Source organism: Charadrius vociferus, unplaced genomic scaffold (assembly GCF_000708025.1).
Source record: "Charadrius vociferus isolate BGI_N301 unplaced genomic scaffold, ASM70802v2 scaffold751, whole genome shotgun sequence".
Classification (NCBI taxonomy): domain Eukaryota; kingdom Metazoa; phylum Chordata; class Aves; order Charadriiformes; family Charadriidae; genus Charadrius; species Charadrius vociferus.
Genome location: NW_009646956.1, coordinates 345,424 through 365,309, shown reverse-complemented (window position 1 = coordinate 365,309; position 19,886 = coordinate 345,424). Strand labels below are relative to the sequence as shown.

The following is a 19,886-nucleotide window of genomic DNA, read 5'->3' as shown; positions in this document are numbered from 1 at the left end:
TGTTTTATTACACTTTTTCAAAAAGGACAAAGAAATCTGGCTAAATGAGGAGTATCTACTTATTTTTTTTACCATCTTTCTATGGTCTTAGGAGAGGTTTTTAATGATGTGGAAAGTGGCATCTCTTTTCCATGTTTTCTTTCCTTATCCTCCTTTCCTGCTGTTGTCCAGGACTGTAGAAATCCCTGTAGATTTAAAATAGCAATACTACCTTTACAGCCCTAGCCATATCTTACCTATCTCTAGTTTCTTCTAAAAACCTGGTTTCACCAGACTCCTTCTCGCCTTTTTTCTTTTTTGTCAAAGATTTTTTTTTTTCCTCCAAATTGTTTTCTTCTTATGTCCTGTGGCTGAGAGAGTACAGAGGGAAGGAAATCTGGGAAATCAGAGTAGGAAGCAAGATATAAGCTTCCATTCCCGAATCTTTCTTGTTTTTACACCGTTTCCTGGCAGCTGCGTTGGTTTGTACTTAAAAGAAATGCATTGTGTTGCTTTTTCCCAAAAGCTTTAGATAAAATATAAATAATAATTCTGCAGTGATCATGCTGGATAATAATCCTGTTAAAAATCAGTTATTCCTAAGTCCTTTCCCATTCTAAGTAAGAAAGAGAACTTTGTCTCAAGTTGTGATGCATACCATGTTTCTGATATTTTGAGTCTGGGCATAGTAGGCTCCAAAAGGTGGTTGGTGCTTTAGAAAGCAATGTTCTTTCAGAAATTCAGTATTTCAGGACAGAAGCAATCTGCAGGACATGCCCTGTTTACTTACACCAGTCTCTTCTCTATTGTTTTTGCAGTGTAAAAGAAACCTTGGAGCAAGAAATGAATAAATTCTATGTTGAGCTTGAGTTCATTCTCGTAATAGTTTTCCAAAAGTGCTGTTGCTGTGCCCTGTGCTTAAATCTTTTTTCTAATTGATACTTTTCCTGATAGACTGAAATTTCTTTTGGATTCTTCAAAGTGGTTTTGGCTGTGTTATAATGAAGAGAATATCTATTTTTGAAGCTTTTAAGATTGTTTCGTGGTACAAACGCATTTCTTTTCCCAAGTGTTGATGCCAGTAAGAGACTTTTTATGTTTAAGAGTATTGAAAAAGTCCCTTCTGAGGTAAAGGCATAACACAGCCTCGAAGCATACTCCTGTTGTATTCCTCCATTTGTTCAGTGACCTGAATGGTCTCAAATTAAATATTTTATGTGCAAATTTTATAAAGCAAGCACTCTGCTCAGAGGAATTTTAGTTTTTCAAGGGTATAATAAATAACACTCTACAAAGTTGTACATGTTTGTTCTTATGATTGTAAAGCAACTTTAAAATCTTGAACTCGTGGTATTTTCCTGCAGTAGGGTAATACGCAGTTTTACTGAAGGGTAAACTGAGGCATGCGGCTGGGGGTGGGAATTTCTGTGGAGGGGAACAGTTCTGGGACCAGGCATCTGGTTCTGACCATCAGTTCCAGGCTGTGCTTGTTGGGGTGCGTTGTTTGGACTTCTGCAGTCAGGAAAAGAACACTCTGTCCAATGAAGGAAATGGGAGACAACAGTGTTTTAGGCAAAATGTAGTGTAGTAAAGTAAAGCAAATTGGCCTGCTTATGTTGTTTCAACTCTGTTTCACTTAATGATGAGGAGCATTAGGGAGAAGAATTAGGAAATACTTGATTTTTAAAATGTATTCCAGGTTTAAAAATATCTCTATTTTGACACCCTCTTTGTGCCTTAGCAGTGGCTGTTTGGTGTACGTGGTCCTCACTCAGGCATGAATAAACTGGAGATGAAGCTCTGCTCTGGGATTTGCAACAACTTTTCCCTTGCTTCCTTAACTCTTTGTGATTTCATGTTTGCCTAAAAAAACATAGTGTTCAATTTTTTTTTTTTTGTTTTTTCTGTGCTTCGGGTCATATACCAGGACTCTGAAAGGAAGGGGTGGTAGCCAGTGAGTATCTGAGCAGCTGGCTATATACTGGTGTTTTTTGCTTTCCTCTGGTTACCATTTTCTTTTTGAGAGCTGACATTTCTCTTTCTGATTTGTGAAATTCCTAGAAAATGAGGAGCTGGACAAATGTTTGAAAATATGAACCAATGAAATACAGCTTACTACTATTTAGAAAATGATAATGCGTGCCACTGGAAAAGATAGAAGCATGGAAAATACAAGCTCTGGCTGGGAAATTATTACATGCTTAGAACCATGGGGCAGATAGATGTAGGGGTAGGAGTTGATTTTTTTTGGCTTCCTGTCTGCTGTGTAATTGTAGCCTTGATGCAGTTGTGGCTTGGAGATTATATTTGGTACCAGCACGCGTTGGACTGGGCAGAACAGAGGTTGTGGTGAGTGTAGTCTGAAAAAACTTGGTCATAAGAACTGAGGGAATGCAAAAGAAAGTAACTACTATTAATATATTAAGTGGTTTGCTGCAGTTTCATCTTTTTGATAGGCCCCATGATTTGGGGAAAAAAAATGGAATTTAATTAGGAATGGTAATTCAAATGAAATCACCAAAAATTATTTTGATTGAGTTAGATGGTTTTATGGCAAAGGCTAAAATAGAGACCTTGCTTTCTCTCTGATTCTGCTGTACGTGGCGGCTCGGATGCTTGTTAATGGAGAGCCCGGCATCGCACTGCCTGGGGCATGGTTACAGCCCTGGGAAGATTTACATTAATCAAACACAAACAGACAGTGTAGCGTGAAGAAATTTCTATCCCGCTAGCAGTGCTCACAAACTTAATTAGGTTATTGGGGCAGAAAAAGAAAACAGCCCCTTCACCCTCCAATCCTTCTTCCCCAGGGTTTCACCAGTCATATAAGCTGCAAGAGCAGTAAGCTCATTGCTCCCCTGTTTTGACCTCCCAGTTTCTTTCCCTGGATGACAGAAAGAGGCATGCTTTCATTCTCGCCCTCTTTCCTGCTCTCTTCTTTTCTAAAACAATACAGAGGCTCTGTTTTTCTGATACTATGTGCTTTTCAGGTGCCATGGTGGTCGGGTGTTTTCAAAATGCCGGCAAACAAAATATATTACGTAGCACAGTGTGATCCTGTGAAAGGCTGAAAATGGATTGAAGGAAAAATTGTGCTGCCCTATGCCAAGCCTTTGTTCGTGTGCCTCGTGTGATGCAGTTTCTTTGATCAGTGATCTGATTTAATGACGTGCATGCACACATACATATGTATATAGACATGTACATACATACCTACATATAAATACATAGACGTATGTATCTATGTATTCTATATACATAAATACATATATGATATATATTGTTGTCTCCCTTGACACAGTTGGAAATGCTAAATTTTAAAATCCTAGCGCTCTCCTGCTTCCTTGCTACATGCCGTCTCTGTGGGATGTACGGTGATGCTGTTCTCTGTGTGTCCATTAGCAGTGCAGCGTTGGGCCACAGCCGATGGTGGTTGGGAGGAGGTAGGAGAGAAGAGGTGGAGTTTCTTCCCTTCCCTCAAGTGGTCAGTGAAACAATCAGGCAGATGCCTCTAAAGGATATCGGATAAGCGTAAAAAACCCAGAAAGCTTCCAAGAGGGGTAGCTTGCACTCCTTGGAGAGGACTTGGTCTCAGTGTACTCCCCCTGGAAATGGGCCTTTGGGATCTCCCTGTTCTGCTGACTTAGTCTTGAGAAACAGGTAATATCTGAGAGTCTTTGTTCCTATTCTGTGATACCTGAATATACTGAAAGATGAGAAAGTAGCTTCCTTGAATGCAGAGGAGAGAGACAGGATTTTTCCTTTAATATCTGTTGGAAAAAGGGGTGGGGGATGGAGGCTCTTCTCTTGTATGGTTTGGTTTTGATTTTTTTTTTCTCTCTTTTAATAGCTGCTCTGTGAACCTTAGTTACTCTTTTGTATTTCCGTTGTGAAAATGGCCAATTAAATATGCTTGCTGTGAAAATCTGTGCCTCAGTGTCTCAGCTCAAGAACAAAGGTTTTGACAGCTAGGAAAGATGCCTTAGATGTACATGCTGGCAGCACTACCTTCTCTCCATTTCCCAATGCTGAATTACATGCCAGCATGTTAGCAGAACCTTCACACCAGCTTTTGCAGTGTTAAGTGAATGTGATTTTTTGATAAGCTGGTATTTTGTGCGTGTTGATGTTAAATTAGCTATTGGTGTTGATGAAATGGTCTTTCAGTGCTTTGGGTGTTTTTTTTTTCTGAATTTAACTCTTTTTTTTTTTTTGTTTTGGATTTATTATAAAGTGTTATAAAAATTAAGCAAATTGTATCAGTAGAGGATAGTCACGATGGTGGTCTGGTTGGTGCAGAACTGAAATAGTGTTAATATAGTGACAGCCATCAGAGCACTGAGAGACTTCTCTCCATTTGTAATAGTTTCTGTATGGTCGGTATGGGTATGTGATGTAGAAGGGCTGTGAGATGATTAACACTGCTAGGGGGATTTGGTTTTTACATATATATAAGTATCTATGTAAAAAGCCTTTTTTTTTTTTTCTTTTTTTTTTTTTTTTTTCTCCCCGGAGTGGATATGCTGTAAAGTGGTTACTTCCCTCTGTGATACTCATTTTCCAAGCAGGCAGCACTATAGGTGGCTCTGACATGAAGAGGTAACTCTAAAATACTGAGTGACAGTCTGCAAGTTACTGCAGGCTCTGCTCTCACCAAAGTCAATGAGAGTTGACAGTTCTCAGCACTGTGCCTATATGAGGAGGAGGTACCAAGAACTGGTGTAAGTGAAGGGGGTGGGGAAACAACTTAAAAATAGTATTGATACTTCTGATAGCTTTGTTATCTCTATACCGCTGCCATATGTCTTCGGGAATTTTGCTGCCATCACCTCTTAGCAGCTGGTAGCTTTCCTGAGTAAATGTTTTTTCCTTTCTTGTATTTTTATTTATTTTAAGAGACCCAAGAGGAAAATACTAATACAAACACATTCAGAGGCCTATTAATAGCAATGTATTGGACTCACATGCTGTTCTCAGGATCTTGAGCCTTTTTACAAGTGTCATGGCTTCACTACTGTTTCTTTCTCTTCCATTTTATAGCAGAAGAAACAGGGCTTGATGTTGCTGTGGGACCCTAGTCCTGTGTTCTGCTCCAGTCCTTTACAGTTGGTCTTTCTGGATTTATCCTGTAATTTAGATGAAGGGGAAGATGAAATGTGAAGGAGCAAAGCACGCCACAAATGCTTGTGTAAATTTTTTCACTTCTCATGCAATGTATGCTATGTGCATCTTTGTCTTGTGTTTTGTAGGCGAGTCCTGCATTTCAGGGGAGAAATAATAGGTTTACATATCACAGAAGTCTCTTTATTTTTCTTAGGCCCTGTAAATAACTAAGATAGCTTTAACTTTAGTATGTTGCATTGCTAATCTCTTTATAGTTCAGTTTAGATTGCATATTGCCTCTTTTTGCAAATTCTAACAAACTGAGATGTATGGTTGAGAATTTTTCCATGGATACTTTTAAAATAAGCGTTAATGCTAGGATAGGAATCTTCTTGGCAGGTGTGAAGCACATAAGGTCAAGTGTTCAATTAGTTGAGTATTTTTAATTTAGTCTCAAATAGTTTAGATTTCTGTTGCCCTTGGTGTTTGCATCTACGTGAGTAAAACTTTGCCAGCAGAATTGGCTACATTGGAAGCTGTGAAAGGACTAAGAGCTAATAATAGGCTATACAGGTTAAGCAACAATGTGGTAATGATTTCTTGGTCATCTCTGTGCTACAGCTTTCGTTTGTAAAATAGTGTGTGTATCCAATTTTTCCCTGATGTAAATTAGGCCAGTGTGAGCACTTTGCCTTTGGGTAGTTTAAGACATGTTAGTTGTAAATTAGTTTATTGCAGCTGGCAAATATTTGGAAGCTTTGCAGAGGTCATAAGGGTGGATATTGTCTGCACATCCCATGCAGAATGGGTGTAGGTTGACCAAAGGTTCATGACTAGATAGGAGAAGGAAAGGCAGGGCTGAAAATGCTTTTTGCTTGAGTGTCTGCTTCACTTTGAACTGATAAATTCCGAGTTCTGATGAGCAGGCAAGTGTTGGATTTGAAGTGCTGGCATTACGTTTCTAGACCAGTAAATGGGCATTAACCTTTAAAATAAGATGAGAAGAGAATGGCAGGAAAATTTAAATTGGAGAAGGTGCCTTTCTTGGAGCTAAGTGTTTTAGTCATGCTGACCTTATTTATCCTAGGGTAACTTAATGAAATTTTGCGTTGTACAGGTCAGACAAACTAATAATACCTTTTGAATATATAAATCCATCCAGAAGTGTTGCAGAGCTATGTACTTCTGCTCATGTTTTCAAATTGTTGTAACAGCTGTATCAAGGTATATCTGCAGTGAGATACTAAGTCAGACATGAGTTTGTAATGCTAAGGAGTAGAACAACAGCTTAGCATTGTTGGTATTTTAAAACATCCTTTGAAAGACATGTTAGAGGAATAGTAAATATGTCTTAATGTGGATACTTTCTTCCTGCTATTTGGTACGCGAGCTACATTTATTAGTTACAAGCTATAGAGGTGTGGCGTTCCTGTGCCAGGCAACTGTACTCACTTACTCACCAGAAATGTGAACTCTGGGCCAAATATTCAAATGTGTCTCTGAAACTTGTACATACATTTGCAAAACTTAAAGCGGGATAATTGGAGTTAGTGTTACGGTATTTTGAAAGCTACATTTCCAGTTGTATTACGTTCACTGTGTTTTTTCTCCTGCCTTTCTAATTGCTGTCTTTTGCTGGTTTTAAGAACTGTTTCCACACTAGTCTCTTTTCTGGTTCATAACAACCACAAGCTAGGTATGGCATTAATAAGGAACTAGGCTGTGTGCCTAATGAAATGCAAAAACTGCTTGACACGCTGGGGCAACACGAGTGATCTCCAAGCCCTTATGCGTGCGTCGGGTGAAAGCAAATCCCATGGCAGTTGATGGCTTTAGGTTTCTGTGGTTGGTTTAGGAAAATAAAATTGTTTGGCACAGAGCTCTTGTTCCTTTGTCTCTTGCTTTGATTTTTTTGTGCATCTAACTAGAAAGCTTTTCCAGACGCCGTGTAGGAGGAGTGGTGGTAGGGAGGCGGGGAGTAGGGCTGCTTCCATTGAGGCAGTTCTGTATTGCAATTATTGGCAAGCAAAGCAAACGTTTCATTTCCCCGTAATTAGCTCCAGTTTAGGGAGGCAGGTTAATTTTGACTGCCACGCCCTGTCTGCGCGAGAAACCTTGTTGCTTTATTTGATTCTTTCATAGAGGAGCAGTTCGTGGGCAAAGGGATTTAAAACAATTTTCAGAAATGAAAACTGGAGAAAAGAATCGGAATGCATATGTTCTGCACTTTTTCCCCTCGAAGAGCTGAAGCTCAGGTTGCCAAGATGATACGAAAATGTGGAGAAAAGGGCTATTTTGAAGCTCTGCTAGTATGGCCAAACTGTGCATATTTCAGCTGCTTTTCCTTGCATCAGGGAAGCTTGAACTCTCCTGCCTGGGAATATTTGTCTATAGCCTACTTAAAAATAAATATGTGAGAAAACTGGGTCCTAACTTCAGAAATCACAAGGCTTAACCTTTCTCCAGTACGTGGTCAATTCTCTTAAGTGGGTCATGCAGTAAAAGCTTGTAGCCAATGAACAAATTGTGGACATTTCTCTGCAGTGCAGTAGAGTTTTGCTTAAATTTTTGTTACAATAACATTTTCTGAAAGTCTTTTTAGAAAGATACGTGGTCTTTTTCAGTATTTCTGGTGTTTAATTAGTTTATTTTTTTCAGGGTTTTCATTTTTTCTTTCTCAGAGGTGGAAACTGATGGATTTAGTAACTTTTAACCAGTCACATTGGACAACTAGTAGGAAATCACTTGTGATTTGGCAACCTCTGTGCTTCGGTTTCTGAACAGAGTTTATTCCTGTTCTGAGCTACATTCTGTGGGCAAACCTCATCCCTGTTGCTCGAATCTTGCTTTTAGGTTGAATCTAAAAGCGACGTTAGGGAAACACGAGCAGCTTGGTTTATTTACATTCTCTTCCACTGCCCCCTGCCCAGTTTTTAGTTTGTTTGTCTGCTTATACCCCATTGTAGAGATATTAAACAATAAGTGTCCTTGTTTTAAAAGGCTGTAACTTCAGGCCCTGTAGATGGAAAGCTGATGCTTCTGAGCCTTGGAAGTCAGACAGGAGTGGAAGAACAGTACTGGCTGCTGAAAATGTCTCTGTCCCCTCCCCGTTGTAGAGTTTCTTCGGGGACTAAAAGTTCTTGCAGGGTCCTGGCTTCAGCAGCAGAGCAGCACAAAGGCCACATTGAGAATAGCTGCTGGGGAAGCCCTCCTTCCTTGCCTGCCCTGTAAATGCAGTTCTTTCTCCATTAAAAGCCCTGACATCAGCTCTTGGAAAAATCCAAGTGCTTGTGTCATGGAAAATGGCTGAGGCACTTGCTTGGGCTGGGACTGAATGACTGAACTGTGGATGAAACTTCTCTAGAGATGCTTTTCTCCTACCCTCTCCAAATGTTACTGTTCATAGAGAAATATAAACCCTTCTCATCTGAAAGCTTTACAGTGAAAGGGTGCTGAGGAAAGCACTACAGCTGGCTATAGTATATTCAAAGTACCCTACTTGTGGTTTTTCTTTTTAATTTATTTTTGTTTTGCCTGTTTGACAGACTCCTTTTAGAGCTGGTCACATCTATCTGCAAAGGAGTGTTTCCCAGAGTTCATTTGGATGGACATGCTACCTGTATGATCAGGAAATGCCATGTACCTCCTTGTGTGGAGGAAAAATCTCTGTGTTCTTGTAATCCGTTTCATGAAGAAAACTTATATTTGCATTCTGTTTTTCTTTCATCCTTTTTAAACTGATTTTTTTTTCTCTTCTTGCTCCCTTCTCAAGCTGCCGCCTTCTCTTCACCTCTCTTGATGAAACCGCCACGCGGAATAGATCTCTGGTTAACTACAACAATGAAAGATATATCTAAATAGATATAGATACTTATTTTTTTGAAGCTCAAACAGGAAACATCCCGATGATGGAAAGGTGCTCTGACTAGCACCGGTGGAATGCTCTTTCCCTTTTTTTTTTAGAAATATCTTCCTCTTGGAGTCCCGACCTTCTCTTCTTAAAGATCATCAGAAAACTGATAGCTTTCCAGACTTGTGAAAAGACATAATTTTTTCTTCCTTGATTTTTATCAAATTTATCTTAACCTAGTTTGCATTAAGTGCCTAACTCAACAGTGTAGGTTGCTGTAACACTGGTCCATTGCATTGATCATTTTACTGATCCATCAAGAAGTATGTTGATGGGCTGTATTTACTACTCTGCGTTTTCTAACCTAAAAGGAAAATTGAATGGCATGTTCTAGTTATGGATAGAGATGTTAGTGGGCCAGAAAAACAAGATAATGTTGGTTGCTTGACTGAGTTGGAGGTATTTATTGAGGCTTTATTTGGGCAAATCCAACACTGAAGTTGGTGGGGAAGTTTAGTAGGTGGAGAAGTTTGTGGAGTTGACACAGAAGGTATTAGCTATATGGGCTCTCCAGTCACTTCACTAAACTTTCTATGTTCCTTCTCAGAAGGCAGTGACTAGGCCTGTTCACAAAGCTGTCAGTCATCTAAAGCTAATAATGCCACGAACGATTCTTCCATGAGTCATTGCATCAGCTGTGGTTGCTGCCTTGGACTCCTACAAAAATAACATGGAAACTTTTATTGCCTAGCTCTGTTTCGCCTCCTTGTGCACTTGCTGCAAGTTCATAAAATCTATCCATAGGCTCTGACAGCTCCCAGAAATCCATGCTGTTTGGGTGCCTTCTTCAGCCTGGCTGTTTCTCTGCACCTTGGGTTACAATCTGTTGTCATCAGTATGCAGTGGGGCTTTTTGAGGAAGAAAACTCTGTGGTTTCCTGAGCTTATGGACTTTGATACAGGGAAAAGATGACACTGCATAAAACTGCTCTTTAAGTGTGTTAATGCTAAGGTAAATAGACTTGATGTGTCGAATCAATCTTGTCCACAGGGTAGCTGATGTGGTTACAGCTGTAGTTTGTGGGCAGTACAGTGAAACGGCAGACTTCTGTCTGTGTTTTTTCTTGGTTGCTAATAGTTGCCCACTTGTTGCATCTGTGTTTCTCTCTATCCGCCTGTCATTTGCTATCTCATCAGTTCTTTTTACTCGTCCCCTGTTCTATGCAGAACCCTTTTTGCTGTGACAGAAGACTGCCTTTAGCTCTATATTAAGGTCACATTGGTACTGCTTTTGTTCAGGTCATGTCAGCACTCTCCCATAATACCTTTCTCAGGGCTTTTAAGCCCTGCAAAAAACTGCTTGGTGGATATGTGTATCGGCAAACTGGAAGAACAGACTTTGTGTTTGGTTTCCTTTTTTTTTGTTTCTTCCCATCTCTTTCAAGATGGAATTCTGGGAATTACCTGCAGAATGACATTTAAGACATCCGTGCTTACTCTAATTTCAAGACACTTACTTAAACCTACTAGATTTAGACAGATTTCCTGACTACTGTCAGTGCAGGTCCAATCAGGGTGTTGAAAATGAAGCTTAATAGGTACTGAAGGAGTTGTATGCACTAGAAATAGTCATGAATTTGTTCAGTAATTTTTAACTGTCACCCAAGAACAGACTTCAGTTCTTCCAGTTATAGGGTCTGTTTGGGTACATATGAGCAAGAGGGGAGTACAATCCAGCTCAGCCTTCCAGAAGCGTAGCTGCCAGTTACATAGCTCGCTTTTTCACCAAAATCCATGGAGGTGATACTGGCAAATTAACTAATTGCTTGGTGATAACCTCCTGAAGTAGGATGATGTCATTTTAAATAGACAAGGTTTGGGCTTTTTATTGTGGGGCAGATCAGACTTCCAGTTAACCTTTGGTTTTCCTCTTCTTTTTCTAAATGTGTGAAAAAAGTGAATGAGTGAACCGGTAATATTTCTCGTCTCTCCTGAGTTTGGGGTGGTCATGTGTTTTTGCTGCTTTTCTTTCAAATGTAGAATTCTGTAAGAGGGTTTGTCTGTAACAAGCAACGTCTTATTTAAATGAAACTAATAAAGCAGTGAAGAAACTTCTATTGCAACCATTCATCTCCTAATTAAAGATTAGTTTTGTCAAGCAAGCATTTTTTGGCTGTTCTCTTTTGTATGGGTTTCACAATATTTCTTACTCATCTCAGCACAAGTTGTAGTAATTTATACTTGCATCGTGCAAACACACAAGCTTAATTTCAGGCATGAGAGTTGTCTACTGAAGTAAACGGAACTAAAGTTAGGCACATGAATAAATATTTCCAAGGTTGGGGCCCATGTTTGAATCTAAATATTTTTGGGTTTGATCAGTTTTTGAGATAGCAGATACTTGAATTCTGGTAATATTTTAGTATGGGAGGAAAAAAACCCAACATGGTTATCTGAATGCTGTGCTATTTATGGTCAGCTATATTTTCAACCTCCCAGGCTAGAATGGAATGCTTTGTACTGTTGAAAGTTGGGAATCCTTCCTCGCTCTGGTGTGTTTTGACACATTGCGTCTTAAAACTATCTTTTTCTGTCTTGGCTTCAAGGTAGTTGTTAGGCACTGGTCCAGTATTGAATGTTGCACGCATGTGTGAGCTAGCTTGGAGAAGTATAATTTTTAATCCACAGTATTACTAGTTGTAGGTGTATTTTTCTCACTTGACTTTACAGTAAATAGATTTTCCTAATGCAGCATGACTAACAAGACATACTTTGAGTAATTTGATACATTTATATTACTTAAATTATTTGACCTAGTATTTTAAAAACAAAATGTGACTTGGCTTTTAATTGTTCCTGGTATTTGGGAGAGTGGAACAACTTGTTTGAAAATGTGCTGATGTTCATCAGTTATCAGACAAAATGTCTACAGGGTTTTATCGTGTAGCCTAAACTTGCCAGCTAGATTTGGAATTAAGTCTCCAGCTGTTAACCGCACCCTGCTGTGCCTTCAGCTTGCATGGTGTTTACAATAGTAGGTGAAAGACATTTTATATGATATATGGTGCTGGATGCTATAACACAGTGAGGGAAGTTTCAGTGCTACTTTCAAACTTAATAGTATTTCTAAGTGAAGATAAGTTGCACTGAAATACAAATAGTTGCTGGATAAATTCATGGGAGCCCTTCTGTGTTCTGTGATTATACTCCATTTACCCACTTATAATATATAAGCAGAGTTGCTTTCTGCTTTAGTATACAAGCGACACAGTGTTTGGGAACTGAAGAACTTCTTCGGCAAATCAAAAAGTGCTGGGTACTGTTTGGGTAGGAAACTTGGGAAAGAGGAGGAACTTCTATACTGAGTGGTCTCCACAGTGTGGCTAGCAAGTATGTTAAATCACAGTTGTAGACTTCGCTGAGCTTCACAAATTTCTGTGATTTCATAACTCGGTGGCCTGGAACGGTTTCAGGTCCAGGAGGGGAATTTTTCTGGGGAGGCTGGGGAGCTTCACCTTCAGCCTAGCTGAACAAAGACCACCCCCTTCCTACACCGTTGGTTTTACAGAAAAAAAGCAAGTCAACCCACTGCAGGAGAGGGCCTGGAGCTCCCTCAGCCTCACTGCCTCTAGTGAACGTGCCGCTTCGCTGTGATGGTGACCTGCTGCCTGCCTCACTTCCCCACCACCTCCCTCCCTCCCTCCCTGCTTTGGAGAAGAAAGAAAGGCAGGAAGCTGGCAGGCAGCCAAGGGGCTCCAGATCTTCCAGGAGCTGCTCCCGGCGTGCTCCGCAGCCGTGCTCCGCAGCAGCGCGTCCGTGGGCGCAGGGGGGACGGAGCCCAGGGGGAGCGAGCGCTGCACTTGTGCCGTGTCATCCCAGGCCTGGGCTTGGGCGCCTCTTCTTGTGGGTGTCAGCATCAGTGCGGAGGGAATGCTTTGGAGCTAGCTGGCTCCTTACGAGTCCTGACCAGACTAGGAAGCTGGGGGATTTTGGCTTCCGCTCATCAGGACTTCTGAGCTCACCATTAACGTCAAAGCAGAGAAAAAAATTCTGATTATTTCAGTGCCATTTTATATACAAAAGCTTTAGGGTTCTCCTTCTAAATAATTAAAGTCAATGGCCTACATATAAGTAGAAAGGTTTTACACAGCTTTCTAGACCTCTAAAATACAACATTTGCACTTCATCCTCGAAAAAGAAGTAAATAACAACCAAAACGGTACAACAGTGAACTAACTTTATTTTGTCCACAAATGGTTTCTTTTGCTGCAGGCCCTTAAGTCTGGAGTTTTGGGTGCCTGATAAGAAACGCTATGGGATAAAGATTTTCACTTAAGTGCTTCATTGAAATATTTGTTAGTAGTGTTAGGATCTTTTTATGCAGCTCAAAAGTTCAAGTGCATTAGAAAAAAATGTGGTATAATTCATCTTGGGCATCTTGCTCTGCCTTTGGAGGGAGGATAGATTGTCTTCCCCTGGATTCCTTTGTCTCCTCTTCTGCTTTTGAATGAAACACTTGATTACTGCTGCATCTGTTTACCATACAGTAATGTGTATTGTATACATGTGTATATATAATGTATATATGTACCTGAGATGACTTTTGTTTTCTTTGCTTTGAGATTCAGGTTGTCTGTCTTGCATGAAGTAGTTTTTTATCGGCCAGAATTTGTAAATGGGAGGACTGAATGCTAAAGAGATCTGGCTAGAGCAGAATGAGGAGAGGCTTGATTAGCTATGAGTTCCTTATTTGAATAAGAGTGGATTTCCCAGACTTATGAGATTAAAGTAGTGCTTTTTTGGGGGAGGAGGAAAGAGGACTACCACTTCTTGTGGAGTCTGCGTGCAACCTTTTTTATTCAATTACTTCTGTGCTGCTCAGCCATAGGTTCCTAAGGCTTGTGCAATCAAAGGCCCTATCGATCCCCTTAATTTTGAAGTTGTTGTATTACAACTAAATTTCATGCTGTTATCTAAAAGATGGCAAGTGTCTTGATGTGTATAATTATTGTCAGTAGTAGAAAACATTTTAATTTCACTTGCCTGATGTGTCATCAGACGTTTGTTTCAGAGTTGCTGTATTAGTGCACGCTTGCATAGGGGGTTGGCATGCAAAAGCTGGCCAGCGTTTTGGGTGTATAAGCATTTGATGGAATACCTATTATTCAAAGAGAGGGATTAAGTTGTGTACTTCTGCTGTGTATCCAGTTATGTTTGTGAGGTAATGGGGAGGGAGTTGTAGCTTTAAGACTGTGCTATTTCTGGCTGGGCTACTCTATGTATTGTTATTGAGGAAAAGAGAATAGGTGACAAGGTGCCCCTCCTTTGGAGAAAGGAGTTTAAAACACAAGGTGTGCATTTTGGGCAGTCTTCTTGGTGATGCTCAAGGAACCTTTGTTGTAATGCTCTCAGAGAATGGTTTGGTTCTGCGTGTTGGACCAGTTGGTTGGACAGGGCCGTCACTCGGCTCAGTTGAGTCTGAGTTTGGAAGTGGTGTCCTTGGGACCATCCTACACTGATGATGTCTTTTTCTAATGCAGACTTATCATGAGACTATTAATCTTTACCAAACAGGTCTGCTTAAACTAAGCTAAAAAAATGCCAAAGTTGAGTTGTTTAATGCCCTGTTAACTTTCACAGAAATATAATATATTTCTTTTTACTTGAATCTCTTCTCTGCCTCCCTCTAACCCTCAGCCCATTACTTCTTGGAAAACTTGTATAAAAAGGAGAAAATGAATGCAATAGGGATAACTATTATGTATATAGGGGGAAATTATCAGCTGTAATAATGGTAGATATCTTCATTTAAAAAGTGAGTTAAGTTATCCGTTCTTTTCTTGTATGTACACAGACAGCTCTAAATGTTTGTATTGCTTTCTAGTCAAAGGATCTAAAAACATATAAGAAGGAGGAACAGAGCTAAACTTCTAAAAAGTTCTGAGAAAAAAAATACTTCTGCTTTATGAAAGTAAAAGTTGGTGCCTTAAGCCGGATGGCATACACCTTGCCCTGTCATTTTTCTGTGTTAATTCAAGCAAAAAAAAAAATCCTGTTTTCACAAGTCCCACGTCTTTTCCTTACTTAAAAAAATGCATATACACTTCTTTCTCCCTTTAACTGTGGGGTTGCGTTACCAATGTTATCTGTATGTCCCAGTAATAATATTTAGAATAGTTATTTAGAAAGTAATTTCAACTTAACTTTACTCTGTTGTGCTTGTCTCAAAGGTGGCAACTTCACACAATTTCATGAAAATAGTTAGAGATCTTGTTAGGAGGAGATGTCAGTATGAGGTCATGTATTACTAGATACCGCAGAACCCACATAGGAGGGAGACAGCTGGAATGTCTCAGCTGTAGGAGAACTTTCAGTTAGAGTTTTGACCTTCATTAGCTATCAGGTACTCAGTCCATCAGCAGGACAAAAAAATCAAGCTACGTTAATTTTTAGTGTATGGAAGTAGTTCTTGTGAGAGGCAGGTGATCCATTAGCTACTATGCTGTACTAAGAAGGATAGAGCTACTAGATGCTGGATTTGGGAGCACTGATTCTGCTTCTGTTCTTAGTTCTGCTTGAAACCTTAAGCATATTGATAATAATTCTTTACCCAGTTGAATCAACTGTAAATGGACTAATAATTGGCTGAAGTAGAAGAAAAAAAAAAACTTGCTGTCTTGTGAAGGTATTACAGAAGTGTAAAATAACTTTATATTTAAACATTAATGTCAATATCAAAGTTAATATTGAGAAACAAAAAAAAATTTATTAAACTTATGTTCTTTCTTCTTTTCAGGTTTCCTCTCAAAAAACCTACAAGGTGAGTTACTGAAGTTTGACTGTTTATCTGTATTGCAAATTATGATACAGCATTTTTGAGGTGGAACGCTTTCAAAAGGAAGAAAAAATGTACAAACACAGATTGCACTACCCATTACAGATATGAGGAAATTAATACCCAGATCGGGACAGAGTGCCAGAAATATAGTTGGTGATGTACTTAAAGTGCATGGCGTAGTGTTACCGTTTGCATTTCTGTTATGTACACTGGTGGGTTATCTTACCGGAGATTTGAGACATCAGAGAAACTGACACTATGTTGGTGCGTGATGTACAGACACTTCCTTTTGTGGGGGGCATTCTAAATCTTTAATTTTGGCATACAAAGATGTTTAAGGTTCACTGGGAGAGGAGGTAGAGTTAAGATTTCAGGAATTTTATTTTGCTTCTAAAATAAAATATGGCCCAGTGTTGAATGATAAAGAGAATTCACTTGCTGTTACTAATTTTGAAGATTAACAAGACTGTTTCTAGAACCTTGGACACAGTGTCAAAGATTCTGAGGGAGATCATTTTTCCACTTGAATTCAGTCTGGCAATAAATTTTTTAGGTGAATTTAATACGTATGTTTTAATCTAAATTCCATGTTAGCCAGCAGAACTAGCTAAGGTTATTTCCAAAAGCCTTGCCAGTTAGGCAATGCTTCTGTGGTACAGTAGTCAGGATCCTCTGCTTTGCTTTGACACAGACATGGCAGCATTCTGAGCAGAGAGTCTCCAGCTGACAAGAAACAGAAGGTGGAACGCTGCAGTAGTACACACGACTTTGATCCGACAGGTAACGTCTTAAAATTTTACAGGTGAAAATCTAGACTTCAATGTGAAAAGTCCTGGGGTTTGGAATAAAAATTATTTTAATGTGTCAACAAATGTGGTTTTCAGACTTGCGTTGTTCTGTGATTGCAGAACCTTTTTGAAGCATGTGGGCATTGAAATGAATATGGGCTTGCTTTTAAACATGCTCATCTACAAAGCAGCTGTGCAAGAATAAACCTAGATTAGTGGTATTAGTGAATAATTATAACTACGTCCTCTTTCAGAAAAGTCAGTCTGGAATTTAAGTAGGCAAATACTGCAACTAGTTGTGAGTAGTTTTTTTGGCTGTTTTAGTTGAAGTGTGAAATTGGAGATGTTATAGGCTTGGCTAGGGCCGGTATTCCTTGTTGGGCTGGGTTTTTTTGAGCCTTAATGGATTTTGATCCATTTCTGTCACTTATAAAGTGAATTTGTACTTTCCAACATGATAAATTTCAAGATAAACGTCTATTTTAAAAGGATTTTTAGGATCAATTTGGTAAGCCTGTCCAGTGCTGTCTTGGAAATTAGGATGCATGCAGGGATTCTTCATTCTCTCTCTGAAACACTAACCCAGTGACTACTCTGTATGTTCATGAAATGCATGACAGGCTCTTGTCTAAGCCTCTGTTTTTCATGTCTATGCATTCTGCTGTTTAGTCCAGTCTTTTCCCTGGGGCTTGTGGAAGACATGAGAGTTGAATGTAAAGGTGGTTGAACTTGCAGAATATGTTTTTTGCACAAGACATTTGAAGCTGACATTTATAAACCATACTGTTTGTTAATGCTTTCTGCCACTAGCTGCATGACGCCTTCCTAGTGTGCACAAAATAAATTAAAATGGGCTTTTAATGTTTAAAAAAAATCCTGTAAGGGAGAAAATCTGAATTAGTGCTTGTTTTCTTTTCCTTTGTCCTTGGGAGTAGGTAATGTAAAATTTTTTCAGGTTGGGGGAGGTCTCAGGCTATGAGCCTGTTTGTAGAAGCAATTTGTTTTCTTTGGAAGCAAACTTCAGGAATTCTCTAATCTTACTTTGAGGAAAGTCATTCCAATTTTGAGAGCTGTTACTGGGTACCACTGTTATGATGCTTGTGGTCTGATCTGATAGATGAACTCTCTACTGTAGCCTTAATAAAATTCTTTTATATTTACGGGGTGAATTCAGAATGCTGAACTACCATGTGTATGCCTCCACTTACTCTGGAGATAAACATTACCAGAGTTTCTATGCTTGGACTGTTTTTTTTTTTTATCCAGAATACTTTCCACAGGTCATTGCAGAGAACTTCTTTTATTGTGTCTTAGATTCTGTAATAGACTCTTTGTGGTGTTACCTGTGTCTTTATGCTCGTATTATTCACCCTTTATTCCAAGTGTTTCGCCTATGTTTTGTTCACATCTTATTTGTGTTTTGCACGGTTTAACCTAATAAATCAGTCTGTGTTTTTTCATGAAGTTTTTTTCTCATGTTTGGTCTCCATATTTTCTATATCTCTCTCTCCTTTTCTCCTGCTCTCGTGCAGATAGCTCCTCCAAGAAGACAAAGTCTAGTTCAGAGGAGAGTAGATCCGAGACGTATGGTAAGCTAAAGCAGCTGCTGCAGCCTTGCACCTTTGCAGTCTGCTCCATGCTTTCTGTCTGTGCACCCAAGGCTTTTATCCTTTACATGATCCGCATGGTTGGCTCTGCAGCAGGGAGTGGGAAACTGGGTTTAAATGTTGCTATCAGCTTGTAGTTTTTGTAGTGGCTGGAAACTAACCTGTACCTGGCAAGCGTAGGTTGTCACCTGGATTCTCCTGTTATCTATTGATAGTTGGGAAAACTTGCTGGGGCTGCCCTTCTTTAAGATCTTGTGCCCCTATGTTTGGCACTGTGTGAGGACACAGCTCATGCTGGACTCAAGAGTTTTTGTGGTTGTAGAAAAGTCTGTGTCTTGCTCTAACTGTGGAAGTTAATCTAGATGAGCCAGCATTCATCTTTTTGCATTATTTGTAGAGGATCTCATCTCAGTTCCCTTTCATGTTTCACAGAAGTGGAAAAATGTAGGAATATGAACTTCACCATTCTTTGTTCCGAAGAGGGAGTAACTTCCCTGGGTGTCCTGTATTGTTGTGTGTTCCTGCTGTGTTGTGGGCTTGTAGACTGGAACAAATTGGCATATAACAGTCTGGGGCAGGAGTAGGCCCGCGCATCATTACTTTGTCGGTACACCATGATGGATGCTGTTGTAAAGAGTGTCTACCAAATACAGCCTGTTTGCTCATCCTCCTGCTTTAACTTATGTCAGATATGTCGGTCTTTGAGCTGTGACACTCTCTCCATCCTACCTGTATGCTAATGACTTGTTGAATTTCTGATCTGTAAAGATATTTGCACTCATATCTTAGAAACTAGAAGTCGTCATAAGTTGGTGGGAGGTCTTTTGGATCCTACCAGCTTCTTAAGACCCTTGGACCTAGGCTGAATCTGGCCAGTACTGCTACATTTCATGTTTCTAAGTGTGCATGTCCAGCTTTGTCTTCACTCCAGCCATGGGTTGCCTTTCTTTTCCTTTGCTGTTTTTTTTTTCTTGATATTTAAAACAGTCTGTGATACTTTCTGATTTTTCTCTGTTGAGAAAATTGCTTGCTGCATAACCTGCTGTGGGCTTTTGGACAGATGCAGTGACTCTTCCAGTATCAGCTTTATCGCTTCACTAGAATAAAATTGCCAGGTGTTAATGGCTGTGATCCAACTTCTTAAACCACCTGTGTAATACAAAATGATGCTGTCATAACTCTGTAAGGAACATTAAAAAATAAAAGCAAAAAAACCCCCCAAACCCAAATAACACCAACCCTGAAGAGTTCCTTCTAAACCAACACATGCGTGTTAGCAAAAGCCCTTTAGTTGGTGCAGTTTAGGGAGGTGTGATCTGTTCCTTCTGTGAAAATGAAATGTCTTAACTTTCCCTCTGTCCCTGGAATTTTGAATCACACACTTTTCTTAAATAAATAAATAAAAGTAATATGACAGTCATGTTCCTCAGAAACTGTAAACAGGTTTTGAGAGTGCCTTGGTTTGCTTCAGTAGAGCTGGAAACCTGTCTTCGGGAGACCTGGCTTGCTGCGGCTTCTATGTCTTCCTCCCATGCTCAGAGAGAATGAACAGGGAAATGGCCTGTTTGAAAATAATCTATTTTGGGGTGGTGCTTCTGATGAGCTTATGTTAAAGCCTTGACCACTTCTTCCTTTTGCAAGGTAGATGCTGGTTAGTGACAGCGCAGTTAGGTTGACTAGATCCCTGTGTCTTGAACCTGCATTAATTTTTGGCTAATGCTG

The 19,886-nt window shown here is 39.7% G+C and overlaps 1 protein-coding gene across 1 annotated transcript in view; it reads left to right on the top strand.

Moving 5' to 3' along the window:
* The first annotated feature begins 15,731 nt into the window (after positions 1-15,731).
* Positions 15,732-19,886, top strand: part of ARHGEF12 (Rho guanine nucleotide exchange factor (GEF) 12) — a 42,928-nt gene continuing 38,773 nt past the window's right edge. Inside the window, exons 1-3 of the mRNA XM_009895149.1 lie at positions 15,732-15,751; positions 16,461-16,549; positions 18,090-18,146. The gene's annotated coding sequence lies outside the window, so the exon portion shown is untranslated. The remainder of the gene's footprint in view (positions 15,752-16,460; positions 16,550-18,089; positions 18,147-19,886) is intronic.